This window comes from Prosopis cineraria, unplaced genomic scaffold (assembly GCF_029017545.1).
Source record: "Prosopis cineraria cultivar Desert tree isolate PC_DT_omini unplaced genomic scaffold, ASM2901754v1 PC10, whole genome shotgun sequence".
NCBI lineage: Eukaryota > Viridiplantae > Streptophyta > Magnoliopsida > Fabales > Fabaceae > Prosopis > Prosopis cineraria.
Window position 1 is genome coordinate 24114606 of NW_026555341.1, and position 9287 is coordinate 24123892.

At 31.3% G+C, this 9287-nt stretch overlaps 1 pseudogene; it reads left to right on the top strand.

Moving 5' to 3' along the window:
• Nucleotides 1–959: 959 nt before the first annotated feature.
• LOC129322503 (protein DETOXIFICATION 21-like) lies at nt 960–3180 on the top strand (annotated as a pseudogene).
• The last annotated feature ends 6107 nt before the right edge of the window (nt 3181–9287 follow it).

Here is a 9287-nt window from a genome sequence, read left to right on the forward strand (position 1 = left end):
CAAACTTGGCTAGAATTTACTAAATAATAAATTACGAGTAATTTACCTATCATTTATTTCTGAAATAAATGACAGGTATTTTAAAGACCCATCATTTGCAGAAATAAATGACAGGTATTTTAAAGACCCATCATTTGTTCTCTCCCACATTACATAAAAGATTAAAAATATATATTTTAAATGATAGTTATATAATCGTCATTTATTAAGAAAACTTTAAATGACAAACAAATAAATGAAGGTCATTTATATGCAAAAATAACTGTTACTTATGCTTAATTTTGTAGTAATGAAATTTGAAAAATGAGAGATTTTTGCTTAATTTTTTTCCTATTTATTATAAGTTTTTTTTAATGAGCTTGGACTTAGACTAAATTTTTTCAAAAATTTGTTTGATTGAAATTATTAATATTACAAAATAATATGGTTTAGATTGTTTGATTTATTTTAATTTTTGAATTAATAAATATAAACAACACAATGCATTATCATAATTGGAAATTTCATTCTTTTTATAGTTTTAATTACCTATAAATATATTTTAAACGATCAAATCTAATATCGACTGTAAAAATTAAGATACTATGAGGCAAAAAATAATTATAAAAGTTATAATATGAAAAATTTATTTTCCAAAATTCTTAACAAGGCATATAATTATAATTTTTAGATATGATTTTTATGATTACTTTTTATTTTTAAATTATTATCATTAATACCATTAATAATATATTTAATGCATACATTTTTCAAAAACAGAAACTAGTTCCAAAATAGTGTGCAAGGGGCATGAATCTGATGAATTAGTTATGAATAGAATTGGATGAATCAGACAGCGTCATTTTCATTTTTCTTTTGCTCACAAATGCTAACAACAATAAATTAGAAAACCAAATCAGATAAACCACGTATGCGGGGAAGGAAAACACAACAAACGCTCGCTTTGAGCCTACCAAGATATGGAAGAATCTGCAAGAAAGCTGCTCATCAGTGAAGAAATACTCTCCGAAGATGATGACTTGCCTCTGACCAAAAGGGTATGGAAGGAGTGTAAAGTGATGTGGTTAGTAGCAGCTCCAGCCATATTCACTCGAGCCTCTACCTAGGGCATCAACGTCACGAGCCAAGCTTTTGTTGGTCATATTGGTTCCAAGGAGCTCGCTGCGTACGCCCTTGTCCACACTATTATCAGATTCGCTAATGGTGTTCTGGTATGCTTTCTCCCTCTTAGATTTATTTCACGAATGAGTTCTTCAATATATCCTGGGAAAGACGGTATTGATCTTCTGTCTGATAATGATGTTCTCTTATTATCTAGTACGGAATGGCCAGTGCATTGTCCACTCTATGTGGACAAGCATATGGAGCCAGAAGATATGGCATCATGGGAGTCTACCTTCAACGATCATGGATAGTCTTATACTTCACTTGTTTCCTTCTTCTTCCCTTGTTCATCTTCACCAACCCAATTATGAAGATGTTAGGCCAGGATGAAAGTATTGCAGATGTGGCAGGAACTATTTCACTCTCGTCCATCGCTGTCGTTTTCGCCTATGTTTTGTCCTTCACCTTCCAGACATTCCTGCAATCTCAGAGCAAAAACTATGTTATATCATTCTTGGGTGCTTTCTCTATCACAATTCATGTATTCCTGTCATGGCTTTGGACTATCAAATACAAGTTTGGGATAGCCGGTGCAATGATTTCGGCAAGTCTTGCATATTGGTTACCCAACATTGGCCAATTTATATTCGTCACATGTGGTTGGTGTCCTGAAACGTGGAACGGTTTCTCCGTTTTGGCCTTTAAAGCTCTGTGGCCTGTGGTCAAGCTCTCTCTTTCATCTGGTGTCATGCTGTGGTGAGTGTATGAAACGGTGGGTTGGTTTGATTGTTTTTTGAAACAAGGTACAAGAGCTAATATAGGGATTGGGTTTTCTTAACTTATGCAGTCTAGTGGTATGGTATTACACAATATTGATTCTATTAACCGGTAGCTTGAAAAATTCAGAAGTTGAAATTGACGCTCTTTCAATATGGTACGCAATATCTTTTGTTCCTAGTTTATGTTGAGCTGGTTTTAGTAGATAAGCTGTTCACTGATCCCTCTAAAGATGAAATTTTTGTTTCTTTTAGCCTAAACATCAATGGATGGGAAATGATGATAGCCTTCGGTTTTCTTGCTGCCGCTAGGTAATGGCAGCATTTCTTTCTTTCTTTATCTCTATTGTTGACCAAGTAATTTTATCACCTGCAAAATGGAAACTGTCATTATGCATCAATACTAAAGGTTGATTTAGATATGTTTAAATAAAAATATGCAGTGTTAGAGTGTCAAATGAGCTTGGGAGAGGGCGTGCCCAGGCTGCGAAGCTCTCAATAACGGTGACGTTGGTGAAATCATTGACGATAGGGTTCCTTCTGTTCATATTCTTCTTGTTCATCAGGGGCAGGCTTGCTTACATTTTCACTTCAAATCAACAAGTGGCTGCTGCAGTTGGAGACTTATCATCTTTGCTTGCATTCTCTATATTGCTAAACAGTGTTCAGCATGTTCTTTCAGGAACATTCATGTTCATAGTTTTTTATCTGTTTTCTGATATATAGTTCAAGTATATAACCGTAGTGACCAATACTGTAGTTAAGTTTTGGAGCAAACATCATGTGATCAGTTGCATCATATTTGAACAGGGGTTGCTGTAGGAGCAGGTTGGCAAAGCGTCGTGGCATATGTGAACATAGGTTGCTATTACGTCATAGGAATCCCAATTGGAATTTTACTCAGTCAAGGTCTTCACATGCAAGTCAAGGTACGTACTTTAAGCGTTTTCGTTAGAGCCTCCATATAGTTATTAATAATTTGAAGATGTATTATGGCGCCTTTTAATTTGTAGGGAATCTGGTGGGGATGATATTTGGGACATTGGTTCAGACAATTGTGCTGACAATTATTACTTACAAAACTGATTGGGACGAGCAGGTACAGTACAGATGCACTATCATTATCAGCTCTTTAATAGCTATATGCGTTTTCTAGCAAGAAAAAACATATACATTTGTAACGACGTTGAAGATGATAGTGTCACTTGCGTATATATAGGTCGTATTGGCTCGACGCCGCATTAATAAGTTCTCTGCGGACGATGAAGAAACTACAACGATCATATCTGAGGATAATTAATTAGTTTGGGTCAGGACACAGGCATCTGACGAGGGTTTTTAATTAATTAATATAAGCAGTCCACAGCCTAATGTGTGGCACAAGTCAACTACAACTGAACAATATTTTGTATGATTAAGTAATAGGATATGCTGGTCAGTGTATCTTTTGTTGGATGAGTCTGTTCTAATAATCGAAAATTACTGTGGGTTTGAAATGTTGAGAGTACATCAATTTCAAAAAAAATAATAAAAGAAAATGCTCTATCATTACGTGTGGATTTTTACAGTATAGCCGCTAAGAGGATGCAAATTGGACATCAAATGATGAATACGAGTAGGTAGAAACCCTTTAGCTTTTGCAATGAGTACAGAAAACGAGGGGCTCAAAAGTGCATCGATAACATGATTAATTGGTTTTATGGATAACCACTACTACCAATGCACGATGTGCAAGGTGTAAATTGACCTGAGAAATCAGTAACATTTTCAAACGCACTATATTTAAAAATAAAATCATAGATTTAGAAATTAATGAACTTTTCTTGGTCATTTACTTAATAAATATAAAGTTAAAAACTTATTAAATTTTTAAATAAAATTAATAAAATTTAAAGTTTTTTTATTATTTATTTTCAACAAAGAATAAATGATGGGTATTTCATTCTCAGCATATCATTTATAATCAATTGAACGATGAGTAAATCAATTACCCATAATTGAAAAGTATATTTTTTTATCCTTTATTTAAGGTAATGAAGAATAAATAACGGATATTTACCCATCATTTATTCTCAACATAAAATGATGGGTAAATTATGGATATTTAATTTACCCATCTTTTATACTTTAGTAAATTATGGTATCGTGTGTTGAAAATTGTGCCCTAGAGTTAATCATTATATTATGCATTTTGTTATTTAATGAATTTCTCTTTTGTTATTATATCAATTGCGTGCTCACTATCATAACTGTATTCTTGGACAAACTATAGCGATTGTCGTAAATGTCCCTAATCAATCATTTATAAGGGATCATAAATAAAACAAGACTAATATGATTTTAATTAAATATAGATATATAAATCAAAGTCATAGGTACTTGAAAGAATACAAAGTCCTGGACCGACCCGTTTTGAGAAAGCTACATGATGCAAGTTATAAACTTATCTCATATGTAACCATATCACTAAGCCCTTTAACTTGAGATTATCATGCATTCTTACATAATGACCACTAAATTTTGACCTAGTCAAAAGTCACCTTTGACTGGGTGATCATAAAGCTATGATTGAGTTTAGTAACATTTATATAGGGGAATATCAATGGTCAAGAAAGAATTTGTCCTCACATTAAGTGAGAGATATTACTGGACTCCTCGATGAGTAAGACTAAGAAAATGTATAGCCATACTACAATAGAAAGTGTTTTTTCATTGTTACAGTCAATCCACTTAGAGATCGAGAAAGTAATGGTCAAGTAAAGAAGAATAACAATTTCATGTCTCATACTTAATTGAAATATCGCATGACAAAAGGGATATGATACGGTTACATAATAGGTTACATCAAATCATCGATCCTCATATGAATTAGGTAGTGGCAATGTCTTATTAGAGGCCACTTGTGACTTGTAGACTAATAGTGTAATTAGCTTATTGCCAACTTCATATGGGCCTACAAGGTCATACACAAGAATAGCCTAATTTGAGCTATAATATCCAAGTTTAATAAATTTAAAATATATCTAGATTCAATGAATGTAAACTAAAGTGAATGAATTATATATATATATATATATGAATATTTATTTGATAAATATTTATATGTATATATATATATGAAATATAAAATTTAAAATATAATTATATCTATATATATATTTTGAAATATATATTCATGTGTGTGTGTATCTGTGTGTGTGTGTATATATATGTATATGTATATGATATATAAAATTATATATATATATATATAATATTTTCAAAATATATGTGTGCATATATATATATATATCGTGTGTGTGTGTGTATATATAATATAATATGTATATGTGATATATTATATTATATTATATTATATTGTGTTAATTTTAAATTTAATAATTAATATGATATAAGAGAATATCATATCAGTTTTATAGCTTGAATTTATAAGATAAATTCAAATTAGATATGAAATTATAAATTTTATTTATGAGATAAATTTAATCTAATATTTTCGTTAGCTCATTAAAAGAAAACAAAATTCTAGTCTATAAATAAGACAGAAAAGGGACGTGTTCTATGAGTTTAAGAGAATTAAAAAAGTTTTGATAGCTAAACACTTTGAGAGCCATGAAATACCTGCAGAAAAAGGAAACTGACGTTCAAAAATGAATGGACATTGGGAGGTTAGCACGCTATTCGAGTTAGAGAGTTGTTCGTGTGGATATCGATAGAGAGAGTAGATCTATGTTGTCAACTCTTGAAATCCAAACTCTTGAAGAGAATGCACATAAGGCATAAGAAAATGTAACTCTTCTTCCCACCTTGACTTAAATGATTTCATTCGATCCACATCAGGATAGGAAATTTAAAATTTTAATCTTTCGCTATGCCTCCCTATCCAACATCATGTACCAAGGAATAAATGATAGGTAAATTAAATACCCATCATTTATTGTGACTATAAATAATAGGGTATTTAATATTGTCGTGCCCGATCCAGAATTTCTCAAGTTGGAAAATCGAATAAAAATATTTATTTGGAGTTGCCACCAAAATTTTAAAAGGTAAGTTTGGAAACCTTTGACATGTGGTCTAGTATAGAGAAAAGCGTAAGAGAGTCAATTATACACGGGGAAGGTATTAGGCACCCCACAACACCCATTCATATGAATGATTTACCTTAAGTTAGCTATATAAATTTAAATGATCTTAAAAGAAAATCTTAATTATCCTTAAAAAAAAGATAATGAAAAGAAAAGATTTTATTTATTTATAAGTTGGACTACACTTAGAATGAAACCCTAGGGCCTACATACCCTTTTGAGGGATCAAAGCCCATATAGTTCGAGGTAAAAATGTGTGTCTCTTGGTTGAGATTTTTTAAAGAAAACATTAAATATTAATTATTTTATAAAATAATTTTAATGTTGGTTTGTAGTTTTTATTTATGAAAACATTTTATTTCTTCATTTGTTATAAAATTCTAAGAGATAATCTTAGGGAAATATTTTGATAAGATTTATGAAAATTTTTTGTATCCTAAAATCCATCTTCCAAATGTGATTTATTTTATTTTATTTATTTTTAGGAAAATATTTTATTTTTAAATTCTTTGAAATTTATACTCACGATAATTTATTGCTATGTAGGATAAGCTAATTGACTTATAAATCTACAATGACTTTGAAAGTCTCACGCACACTATATTCAAAACTATGTACATGCCATAATTTATCAATATGTAAGATAATAAATTAATTAACTTATAAAATTGCAAGGACTTTGAAAGTCTCAAGTAATCAAAAGGATATAAGTTTATGATGACTTTGAAAGTCTCACATCAAATGGATATAAATTTGTGAGGGCTATGAAAGTCTCACGTATCAAATAAATGAATATAAACTTACAAGTAGGGCTGTGCAACAGGTAGGATAAGCTACCTCATAGGGCTACCCGTGGCCTTTCCCATTTTGTCCAAAATAGGTTGGGCCAACCTTTACCCATTTGCAACCTATTTGAAAATGGGTTAGCAGGCTATAAATAGGTCTGAGTAGGCTGGCCAGTTTGTTGTGGACAAGTAGTCCCCTTCTATAAAAAAAAAAGCATTCCACACTTCTAAGTTCTTTTAATTCTATTTGAAAACAATCCAAATATCACCATCATCAAAGGAAAAAAGCTCCAATAGTAGTAGTTACATATTACAGTCATCCAAGGCAGCGAGCATCATCAATCTTCAAATTAAACACAACATTAATCAAAGCAACCACACAGATTGACAAATAGTCTTGCCACAAGGCAGAGCAACAATCCAACACAAATAGTCTTGTCACAAGCCAATAAGGCAACAATACAACTAAATAATAGGTAAAAAAAGTTCTTAAATAATCAATCACATATTTAATCTTGCATTGGATCATCATCATCATCTTCAGAATCACTAGAGATGGTTGAACGTTGAGTCCATGATTCTTCCTCTACAAAACAAATTAAGAAAATGATATTCATTAATATTTGAACAATTTATAGTAATATAAAGTAAAAATGTTAATGAAATTACCAACAAGAAGATTGTCAAACTCATTAAAATTATCAACATCAAGCTCTTTCAATTTGAAAGTATGTTGAAAAAGCCAACTTTAGGCACAAATGAGTGCCTCAACCATTTTTGCAAACAGGGAACTCCTAAAAGTATCTAGTACTTGACCTCCCATACTAAAGACAGATTTTGAAGACATTGTAAAGGCAAGTAAAGCCAACACATCACATGCAAACTCAAGACTTTATACTTGAAAGTATTCACTTTCCATAAGCTAAAACATCAAATTTTGAATGACGAGAAGCAGCTAACTCAACATGAAGATATTCATTCAACTCTAAATTTTTTTCCTCTTAGCATTCAGTGCTTGCAATTGTATAGAACTATCTCATTGTTTTATCATCCATGACTACTAAGACATCATCATCGGGAATTGACTCTTAATTCCCCCAACATTGTTATCTCCATGTTTCGATCTTGCTTGAGTTTGAGAAGCTTCACTGTCAAAGACAACCTTCAAATATTCATCATATAAGCTATGCAAGACATCCATGATATTTTTTATGACCAACTCAACTTGTGTACGCTCAAAATATATATTTTTCAAAGCAACTTGGACATATTTAAATTTGTATCTGGGGTCTAGTATCACTGCTATCACCAACAACGGATTCATGTTATCTACCTTACCCCAATACTTAACCAACTTATTTTGCATTCTTCTCACCATATCACTCAATAGAGCACTAAAATTAGTTGCAATTATCTTAAGCTTGGTTTGCATTGCAACTATTTGCTAAAAATAATTGTTTGATGTCACAAAATTTGATGCAAAAAATTTCAATGTCATGAAGTAAAATACAGAAGACTATAAACTCCTTTGCAACACCCCAATCATATGGACTTGGAGGTTCTTCTTCAACTTTCTTTTTGAAGTATTCCTTGTAATCTTCATCTTTTTCCTCCATCCTATCAAAATGTTTAATGAGCTTCACAACATTTTCCATCATAAGGTATGTCAAATTCCACCTAGCAATATAAACAAAGATTGATTAATATTAAAAAAATAAACATTAATTAACAATTTATAACAATAACTAAAATTACCTAGTGGGATAATCCATACTAAGTAGACTTTTTGAATCAATTCTTTGCTTTTCCATGAGCTCCTTGAATCTATGTAGCCTTGCTGGAGAGGATCTAACAAATTTTATCACATGCCAAATGAGTTCAATGGACTTATTCATCTCCTTCAATCTTTCAAAAACAATCAAATTCAAAATATGAGCAGTACACATCATATACATATACTCTCCATCACACACAAGGCCATTCCATTCCCTCAAGTGTTTTTTTAAATATGCAATTGCTTGGAAGAAGCATTGTCAACTATAATAGTAAATACTTTATCAATACCCCAACTAAATAAACCTCCCTCAATTTCCTTCTCAATTGTATCTCCTTTATGGTTTTCAATTATAAAAAAATACAAAATCTATTTTTGTAATGTCCAATTCTTATCAACCCAATGAGCAGTCAAATACATATAGTTGGCATTTTGGATTAAAGTCCAATATTATATTGTAAAGGACATACAAACTTTAGATCTCTTAAAATATTTCTTCGGATGTCTTGCTTCTTCAAGATACGACTTGTAATGATCCCTAGCAATTGTTTATTGTAAAGGGATTTGAAATCTAGGCTTAAGTCTATTCAATAGATCTTTAAAACCCTCCCCTTCCATAACTCGAAAACACATCTCATCTTGTACAATAAATTTTGCAAGATCCTTCCCACATCGCTTTTGATTGAACAATTGTGTTAACATTATTTGGCTACAAGTAATAGAGAATAAAGATTGTGTTTTCTTATTGCCTTTGTTTGAA